We start from the raw sequence: 11,013 nt of genomic DNA, 5'->3' as shown, positions 1-11,013 counted from the left end.
CTGCAACAGCTTGAGGAAAACCCAGTCAAAGGGGACAAGGAAAGCATCTTCTCACTGTGCATCACAGCTGGGGAAGTAGCCGGGCTACAATGTGGGTGTAAGGGAATAACACTCTTAAGAGGCTTTGTCTCAGTCTCCCAATTGATGGCATAGGTTTGCTTTGGACCACACTGCTTCTCCTGGGGACCAAGGAATAAAGAGACTAAATGAATTTATTAAATGAAAGAGGAGACTTTCCTGTTAGGAGCCATTGCAAAATATTTTTAGTGTGGAGGCACATAAGAAGTGACATGTTAGAGGCATGTAAAATAATAAGTAGTGTCCAGAGAAGGTGAACTGAGTGCTTCAGTTCACTGTAGGTAATACAGCAAGTGGTGCTGTGTGGGGAAACAAAGAGGTGAAGTCTTCAATGTAGTTAAATGCAACGCTTCATAACCCAGCATGGGATTAACCCATGGACTCCCTGACCCAGTACACCAGTAAGATGATGTACAATGAGCTTCAGTAAAATATTATCCCTTTTTTACAGTTTAAAGAAAGAAAAAAAAGTAAAAAGAAAAAAATCCTGGCATCTACAAGCTCTTGTTTCAGGGTCAGAAATAATTGCTAGCTCCCTGAGGAACTGAAGAAACACCCCTGCTGAGTCTTCAGCTGTACTTCACGCCATTATGATTTTTTGTAACCTTCTTTTTTAGGTAAAAAATTACAGTAGTATTAGGTATGTCTGGGAAATTGCTTACCAGCTGACAGTGCTAAAAGGGGAGTAAACCTTGCATGTCAGCACCCTGAGCTATAGCTTCAAGAGCGTTTGAAGCCCATCACTGCAGAGCCCGTCACTGCAGAGCTGTTAAGAGTTAGCTCACAGCATGTGGATAATATCACTGATGCTTTTTTTCCATGGCCAGTGCATGACTTGTAAAAGCAAACCCCGTCTCTCCCGTGAGCAAACGAAAGAGGGCCACCACTATTCTATCTTGAATCCACTTGTGCTCCAGCTGGTTAATATTTAAAGCCAAGCACATCCCCCATAGTGCAAATTCACACATTCAAAGTAAGGAAATCTATGGGTTGGGTTGGTTTGGGTTTTTTTTTCATATGAAATTTCTTGGGTAGGGGTGTGGGGCCAAATGATGTGGAAATGTGGTGGGGCAGCTGAGCCTCAGCAATCTCATTTCACCTAGGGCTAACACTCACCCTTTCTTGGGGCACAGAACTATGTTATTAGTCACTTTTGTTGGACAACTTGTGGTTGTGATCTACTGCAAGGGGCCCTAAATGGGGGTTTGTGGGTTTGGTTTTGTTTTTTTACACACAGTGACACAAAATTAAGCAAAAACATCAGTACAATCTAAAAAGTCAGTGATCCTTTATGAGCTATTTATATGAGGCAGCTCATATATGCACCAGTTTTGTGGCTTTCAGGCTTTAGGATAGATGTTAAAACCCACCATCCTCAAGTATGTCGTGGGCTGATTTTGGCCTGAGGCCACAGTGATGTACCAAACCACAGCCCTGGAGCTGTGAGAGGTTTTACCCATTCTGAGGAAAGCTATAACTGTTGCGTTATACATGCCTTTGGGATGTGCACAACTAGGCTCCCACCATTTCTTCTCATCTAGCTTCTGTTTCTTGAACTGTGATTTCCATGATCTACAGGTTTGTTCATCATTCATTTAGAGCAATTAAGAGATGCACCTGACAAGGGCTAAAAAGAAAAAAAAGGAACAACACCTTAAATATGTTGGCTCTGTGCCTGCCTGGATGTTAACTCTGGTCCCTAATTAGAGGAGTAATAGCAGCATGTCTGGGTGTTTCTTAGAGTCTCCCGAGCAGGGCCAGGGCAACACTGAGGATGGTTTTCTCTATGCAGACCAAAGTGATGAAGCTGATAGGGCTTGTAGCATATTTATAATTCCTGGCTGAACTAGAGACTAACCTTCAGGAAGATGTTTCAAGGCTGACTGCAGTTTTAGAGGAATGAGGAAGCCGTTGGACTCCTTGGTAAGCTGCCCCACATGCCAACTGTTTCTGCTGATGTGCAAGTACTGCAGTTTGCCTCGTGTCACAGCAATTAGATTTTATTTCCTGTCTTATACCCTGTTTATCCATGCTAATATCTCTCCTAGATCTTTTTGGATAACACCTGCTGTGTAGGAAGGTATAAAATTGTAGGAAAGGCTGAAAATTTGTCACCGTAATGTCACTAAAATAGTCTTGACTAAAAGGTGTTGCTGCAGGAGTCTGATTTTTTCCTTAAGCTTCCCTCCATGCAGATGAGCTTTTAGTTAGTCACGTTTCAAAATAAAATGAAGCCATGTCTTATTTTTTTAAGCTGTAAAGCTAAAAATGAGGCTGTTGTGTGCATGCTTCCTTCTGCTTGGATGCACTTGCTAGCATCTGCTGCTGTGGGAAGCTGAAGTCACCGATGGCGAGGCTAAATTCAGCTTCTCCAGTGTGTGTGTTGGGGGGATATTAATCAACATGTACAAGATGGCATGTGGGATAAGGGTAGCTGACCCTCATGCTGACACACTCTGCTTGGAGCTTTGCTGTCCAGGCGATGCAGCAGCTGCACAAAAAGGTCCTAGAAAGACTGGTTTTCTTTGCAAGATCCCTTACCCTTACATATGTGTTATTGTATGGATTTGCCAGGGTTAAAAGCTCCAGTGTGCACTCCTGCTAAGCACCACCTCAGAGGACCAGTGGCTGCCCGCTGCTCTGTACTGATCCTGAATATTAAGTGGCTTTCAATGAGGCTGTTATGGCTGAACAGCTTCACCATGTGCTGGCTGCACAGACATCCAGCAAAGAAATCAAAGGCATGATGTCACCAGTATTTCTTATCTAAAATTAAATATCTGTCTTAGGTCCCCAGACATGCAGAAACTTTGTATTAGAAACATATACCAAGAGTTCAAACTCTGAGTCATCTCATATATATTTCACTCAAGCTAAGGGAATAGCAGACAGAATAGACCTGCAAAAGAGCAATTCTCTATTCTAGCAAGAAGAGGGAGGAAAAACTGTTCGGGGAAAATACTAATGGGTTCACAAGCAAAAAATCTTGCCAATGAAATTGTGGCTCTAATATTCTGTACCTTTGCAGTAAAGCTGTGATTTGCTGCTGAAAGTGCAGCAGAGAATAAATGGGTCAACTCATGCTCATTAACAGTGGAGACAGAGCAAGTGGTATTTAAAACAAGCCCACTCGGAGGGAAAGTGAAATAATGATTTATTCCGAAGTTGTAAAATGTTTGTTGTCACAATTAGCGTTTCAAGAGCAAGTCACAACGCTGTGTGGTGCCAGTGGCTGGGCAGGGTTTTAAGCCAAGCTCTGGATGTGCTGGAGCCAAGGGCTGCACTTCTGCTGCAGCTCTCCACTGCATCGCGGGACAGGCGAGCTGGCTGATGCCACAGGTGTTTCAGTGAGGTCGTCAGGGGCTGAAACCAGAGATGTGATGCTGGAATTTATTTGTCCCCATCTTTGCGAAGGAGTAAATTTTGACAGGCTCTGTGTCACCCGACTCGCACATCAGCGGCTGCGCTTGGGCACAGTGAATGTCTTTGGATCCTCTAGAGTCCTGGATCCCAGGATCCCTGGATCTCCAGTTCCTCTCTGGAGAGGATATTTAGGGAGTCAAAAAGGGCTTTTAGGATCCCTCTCCTTTTTGACCCCTTAGTATCCCCTTACTGGTCTCTGTGTAGCCCCTGGGCTCCATGGTAGCTTATCTTTTTTCCTTGATCTCATGTCATGCTGCTCATTTGCTTCCCACTCAGGCAAATTCATGCATTGTGGGCACAGCCTAGCTCCTAAACAGTTTTCTCCAAGGAAGCTAGAGATGTTCACTGCTCAACAAAAGGATCTTCTCCTCCTATGTGCATTTCAGGCCATTTAGGTGTACGGAGGAGCTGGGTTCCCTTGGGATCTGGTGGTGCCACCTGTACAGGAAGGCATGTGGCAGGAAGCAGCACAGGGACACCTCTGGAGCCACAGGGGATAAAATCCCTGCCCTAGGCTATTCTCCAGCTCTTACTAGATTACAGCCCAGGCCTGAGGCCCGACAGATGCACTGTCAGGTATGAAGTATTGGCCCAAGATTTGTGCTGGCTCCGTAATGGGAACAGATTCCCTTTCCTAATATATGGTCCTTGTGTTGCATAAAAAATCATTATTACACATTGTGAAATCTAATTACGTTATTGCACGCTGTGTACACACCCTAGGAAAGTCAATGGATAAAATAATACTACTAGTAATACATCATTCCATCAAAATTACTATTGCTGTCAATTTTACTTTCATTTTTTTCTTTATTTACTCTGAGAATCAAGGCTTTCAGCTTGCTTTTTTTGGCAGGTGGATGAAGTGATGAGACCTTACAAGGGTCACAGCACCACACAGCTCCTATCACAGCCAGGAGCATGTGAAGGGAGGAATACCATGCCCTCACTCTGATATCCAGTGATAAGATGTGCCCCTCCTGAGGGTTACCAATACTGTCCTGAGATGGGTTCAAAACCAGCTGGGCTCAATTGCCCTTGAAAGTGCCCCTTATCTCCACTGATTGCAGATCCGTGGGCACCTGTGCTCTTAGATGTCTGAAAACAGATCAGCTCAAATGCATCCAACCCTCCAGCAGCGTGGTGTGCAGGAGAAGGAGGATAGCTGATCATCACCAGGGGTTGTGACGATCTTCAGAGGATCCCTTCTTTTCAAGTGTGGCAAATGAGCCCAGGGCTCAACCACTGGACAAAAAGAAATGAAAGGGAAGGTGTCAAACCATGGACTGAGAAAGAAGTATTATTTAGTATTTCCTTTCCTAGATGATTCAGACACTGGAAGATGCTTTCCTGCTGTCCTCATCACAACCTCTTCAGAAGGAAAGGGCGTAAGCCTGTGGGGTTTCAGTATGTCTTTACTTCTAAATTAAATGGGATGCCAGAAGTTAGGCCCTGAACAACACCAAAGCATTTACAGGTGAAAGCTTGGTACTGCTTGAGTCTCCTGAAATGCCCATTTGCTGAGCCAAAGCTTGTCTATGGTCCTGGTGCTAGAAGCCAAGCATAGCTGGTTCACTGCTTCTCCTCATGTGCCAAGGCAGTTCCATGTGAGGTTGGTCCCTGGCATGGGGTGTGCACAGTTTTGGCTTTTTCACAGTGTAGATCTTTTTTTTTACATTGAGTAGTACAGCACACTCCAGGAACCTGCATCCATAGGATCATCTCTCTCCTAGTCCAGTGTACAAAGCATCAAATGCACCATGCCAAGTCCTAGCTGCTACATTGCCCCTCCTCCAGGCACATCCATCCACATTTACCACTGAAGCATCTTGTAAAACAACAGTGATTCATCTAGTCTGCTTACAGCCTGCCTGGAAGTGGCCCACGTATTAGCTTTTGCCATATCTGTCTTGTTCAAAGAAAGTCTGCTTGGAGACACATATGTATGTGGAGCACCTGTGGATCAAAATGCGTAATTCCTGTCACAGTGTTCAGACTGTGGAGGACCTCCCTCTCTAATACTGCAAACTATGTCTACAGATGCATTGGAAAAATAACCTTCATGGTAGCCAGTGGGGTATGAAATGCATTCTAGCTATAGATACTACTTTTCTAGGTTTTCTACCCTGCCACAGACTCCTCATGAAGATAGCTTTGGGGAAACAGAGGCAGACAGAGAGAAAGTGCTGAGATGAAGGAAATTATGGGGGACTACCAATGGAGAGGAAAGTATTTATCTCTACTGTAGAAATCCCACCAGTTATCAGACTGCATCAGGAAAAAGAGATGTGGGCAGGTAAGCTTTAATTCTTCCAGCCACTGAATGGGTTTTTTTAATCACTATGGGCTTGTAATAAGTTAATTAAAAATCTTGGTTAACTGTTCAGTAGTCCTCCACTGGGAAGGTGTGTGTGAACTTAACTGTGCCCTCTTGGCCCCCTGAATTCCTATTCTGCATACGTTTCACATTAAGGATGCCTCAATTCCTTCCAGTCTCAGAAAGCACAGACCTCTATCTCTGGTAGCTGTCTGGCAATCCTTCCTTCAGGAGGTGTTTGTCCTCTGGTTTCATTTTTTTCCTTCCTTCTCTTGGACAAAAGTCTGGAGAAAAGAGAAATGCCAAAAACTATACGAGTAAAATCAAAGGGAAATTGGGAGGCAATGAAGAAGGAGGTGACAAATGAGGAACAGGAGGAAAACACCATAAGCAATCCTATCTTCCTTTCCTGTAGGGTAAAAAGGTCAAGCTTCCTCAGCACACAGCTGAGCGTTAGTTATAGCTGTCAAGTTTGTATTGAACCTACTATCTGATTTTTTTCCCTGTAGTAAATTACTGTGGAAGTCAACAATATTTCTGCCTTTATTGCAGAATCCTGACTATCGGATACAGAGCAGACAAAAGGGTCGCCTTGATAAAGGCCTCTCCTCCATTGGAGTGATTTATGAGCAATGTCAGCTTTCCAGGTCCTGTTGTAGCACGTATTGGGGGAAGGAGTCCGGTCTTGGTCTCTGCTGGCCTGAAACAGAGGTGACACTATTGCTTGTGGACAAACAGGGCCTTCCTGAGCCTGTTTAACTTCATAAATCATCTGGACTGGGATATGGCAGCAAAGACAGTTGGTCCAAGCTGCAGATGTGCAGAACATGGAGGCTGCTAAACTCTTGGGGGTTGGGAAAGGTCAGGAGACCTGTGGCTGCTGCCCTAATTTATGGCTGGTGTGCAATGGAAATACCTTACAGACAGGTGTCCTTTTTTTATTTTTTTTTTAATCACCTATTGATTAATCTTGCTCCATGATAATGGGTAATAATGCACTGTTAGTGGAGATAAACTACCTTGCTAATGAACTAGACTGAAGTCGGTTGTGGTTATACATACCTTGCCCTCTCACTCCTTCACTACCATGTCATCTAGTGATCGTGAGCTTTTTCATATTAGTTTCTAGACTTTTTTTTTTTTTTTAAATGTATAATTCCAATTAGTCTCCCATTCTGCAGGTGCAAATCATGCTTCCTAGAAAATCTGGTATCCTGCAAGTCCCAAAATTCAGCTATGTCCTTCACTTATGTTCTGATGCTGAGGAGCAGTGACACACCAACACTATGCAAAATGCCCTAGCTGCCAAGAAATGCTGTGATGTGGATGAGTGGCAATCCTCCTCTCTTGATATCTGTTGTATGGTTTTGAGAAAAACAAGAAAAATTCAGATCCTCACTGAATGAAATAGGGAAATGTCAGCCTATGAGGAATTAATGAAATCTCACCATTTGGAGACTCACAGATGCTGTTCTGTTGGGAGCACGCTGAGGCTGCCATAAAATCCCTTTGGATAAGACTCGGTAAACATCTGGTACCTTTTTTTAAAAAATAAAAACTGTAATTGTTTTAGGCTTTGTTGTCTGCCCATGCTGGTAATGTGCCTGCAAGGTCTAATTAGTTGACAAGTGACAAAAGAGGCTACTGTAGCGAAGGGGAGGCCGGGTGCCAGGATTGTTAGATAGATTGGGCAAGAGCCATGAGAGCCAGCAGGTGATGGATGCAGGAAAGGTGTATTATTCCTGCTTTGTTACAGATGCAGGGACATGAGGAAACGAGGCAAATTGATAAACCAAAGGCTCGATGTTTTGCTATTCATCTTGTGTAACATTGGATCTGCAGTCTTCTGTGAGTAGGATGGTTACGTTCCTTAATGGCTATTCAGTGCAAAAAAAGCCCTGATTTTCAGTCTCTGTTGAGTACCTCTCAATGCTTGTGAAAATAAGATGGAAAGGGCCTGTGCCTGAGTTTAGCATGAGTAAGATTTGTAAAAACTCGTGGCACTGATGTAGTTGTATTCTTGTTTGCCATCAGTGACAAAATCCCCACTGACAGTCAGCAAAGGCTGAATTGGGTCTAAGCAGAAGAGAGTCCCCTCTGGTTTTATAATTGAGTCTATGGGACAGGATCATTAGCTGTGAACAGCAAAAGCCAACTGCCTGCTTTGCTTGGGTCTTCTCCTTGAATTGTTGCTTATTCTTAAATTAAAACATTTGTTATCCATATATTTATGTATATATAATATATATTTATAATATATCAAAGATAGTGCTGCATACTTTCAGGGAGAGGAGATCTGGGCACCTCAGAAAGCTTTCTAGATCTGGAGTGGATGGATTTAGCTGGTACCTACCTCTCCATCAGCATGATGTCTATCTACACTCTGACCATCTATGCCAGAGCAGAGTTGTCTTTGTTGGCTGCACAGGGATGCCCAACAAGTGTGAGCTGAGGATGCAGGTGCTGTATGCCACCTCTTTTGAGTGTGCCAGTCCCAAATCTTGATTTTTCAGTACTGGATCTATGGCCTGGCTGAGCTCTGCTCAGCTCTTAGCTTAGTTATGACACTGGAAGTAGGTAGTGTTCATGTATGGGTTTGAAAAAGCATTTTAAGAAGTGTTTTAGCACTGCTTAGTAAGTTATTGTAGATGTTTCAAGGAATTATATCCTCTTCATTTGTCTTGGCTCCTCTTGAACAGTTAGCATCACGGGGGTAACAAGATGAATCTTGGGGATAGAATAATGGTGGGTAATGTGTTTCCCAGCACTCATGCCAAGATTGCAATATTTTTTCCTGGTGTTCCTGTGCAAATCCACTGGTAGATTTTGAGATTTCGCAGTCATTAGTCTCATTCCTACAGCAATATCTGGCTCACCATTGCTAGACTTCCTGGACCATGCTGCAGAAGTGGATTTGGTTTGTGTTGAAGTCAGCCTGAATCACAATTACCAATGAGAAGGAACAGGAGTATAAAAGCATGAATAAAGTTGCATAAAAGTATCATCAGAAGTGAAGATGACATCACCACAAAGTCTGCCATCATATTCAAAGTCAATAGCTACATTTGTTTCCCCATATAGTCAATAGTTCCTTCCCATCTCCCCATTGCTCCAGAGGGAGGATGTGTTGTGGACAGTAAGGAAAAACCCTCCAGGGAAAAGGAAACAGCACCTCCCTCTCCTCCTGTAAAACAAGAACAACCCCACTAAAATCAAATGGAGTTCTCTAGAATAAAATTTGTAAATTAAGAAAGGAAAGGTTTTGCTCTCATTTTCTCCTGTCCAGGGCACCATTAAATGAACGGTTTTGAGTTTAAAATGCTTCTAACCTTAAAATTGTGTCCAATATTAAAAATAATAATAATAATAATAAAAAAATATATATATATACTCCCAAGTTCATGTTTTGGCAGCCAGTTAAGTGGCCTGATTTGTTTTTTCATCTGATAAATGGGAGCAAAAGAAGCGATTGAATCTCCACACCCAGAAACCCTCCGTGTTGCTCCACACCTTGGTTTAGTTCATCCACTCTGAAAAAAAATTAACAATGTTTAGTGAAACACTCTCTGTCAAAGATATCACTCTGAAATTATAGGGTAGCCAGAGGAGCAGGAAAGTGGGAGTTGGATGTAAGCAGGTAAAAAACATTAAAATCTTTTAAAAGAAAGGCTTTGTTCTTTGAGAACAACAACAATAATACCTTTCAATGTTACTCAACTACCTTTAATGCTTTGGTCCCTTTCTTCCTTTGGAAGTGGGGGAAATCCAAAACCCAACCAAGGCAACAACACTACACTCTTTGTCTTTGTTTTCTTAAAACGCAACACAATTCAAGGGTAGAAGACTTAAATTTTGATTTTAAGATCACAGGAAATGAGGTGCCATCATCTATACATTCCTGGCATGATCTGCTTCTCAAATAAAAAGGCAGGATAACGGTTATTATTTAAAAACAACAAGGATGGCAAAGACAAAGTAGGAAGTGTTCTGTAAATGCAGAAAAAAAAATATCCTGGCACCACCTGCGTGTTTGTACATGTATATGTGTACATAAAAAAAGAAAAACCTACTGAGTTGTTGAATACAAATGAGACTGGCAAGAAGTGTTTTTCCCCAACCATTGCATATTCCACAATCATGTTACAAAAATGTCTTTCCTCCCACCTCTGACTTTCTATTGTTGCTTTTCAACCAAAACAAAGTGAAAAGAGATGGAAAGATTGAAGAGGAAATGGCAAGTTATTTTCAAAGGTAATTTCTGACAGGTTTTTTTGGTTTGGTTTGGTTTTTTTTAATCATGTGCTGGCATGGTGACAGAAGTTACCAGTGTGTGCCCAGAATGATATTTGATGATTGTATTTACTATTTTTTTTGTTAAATAAGAGCAATGTTTGTAACGTAAGAATGCCTCTTTCCCAATTCTAGGAGGTCACAGAAAAGAAAGAAAAAAAGAAAAGGAAAGGAAAGAATAAAAAAGTCTGTTTTGGGTGTCCTAGCCAGTACGAAGTGTCCAGCCTCCTTAAACAGCCCTGCATGCCTCAGAAACAGGACAAACAGTAGAAGTGATGCCATAATAATGGTACAGGCATGAGATGAGCAACTCCAAAAATGACTGAGCTGCTCAGCCTAGTTGTGTTTGTGAGTGGAGATGGGATACCTTGCTAAAATCCTGATCAGTGCAAGATTAATTCCTGTAGCAATACTTTCCATTGTCTTATCCAGTGAGTTTTGCAAGCAGCATCCAAAAGAGCCGGCTGCTAGCACACATATCATTTGCCAGCACACTAGTTTTATTTCCATTTGTTCCAGTGCCTATTTTATAAGCTTATCTTATTTTGAGAAAATTTGCCCTAAATGGTGCTTTTTGTTTTCACATATGTTGCGACTGTGAACACAGGCAGGGTTGTGCTGTGGAAGATATGTTCTGCACAATTTTTTAATTTTTAAATTGTTTTTAAACACGAGGAAATACTTTTCCCCAGCTTTTTAATCTTTTTCCCCCTCTCTTCTAAGCAAATGCTTGCTTACTAAGGGCTAGCACAGCCTGTTACTTACATAGACAATTGTATCACAGAGAAATACAATTGTACTTTCTTCTGCTTTGGTGTATGGTTTTGCAAAGCAGGCGTATGGTCCTCCATGGGCCTCAGGTTTTAATGTGCAAATAGAGGTCTTGGTTGACTGCCCCAAAGCCT

This window comes from Antrostomus carolinensis, unplaced genomic scaffold (genome assembly GCF_000700745.2).
Source record: "Antrostomus carolinensis isolate BGI_N321 unplaced genomic scaffold, ASM70074v2 scaffold2043, whole genome shotgun sequence".
Lineage (NCBI taxonomy): Eukaryota > Metazoa > Chordata > Aves > Caprimulgiformes > Caprimulgidae > Antrostomus > Antrostomus carolinensis.
This window is presented reverse-complemented; position numbering follows the sequence as displayed.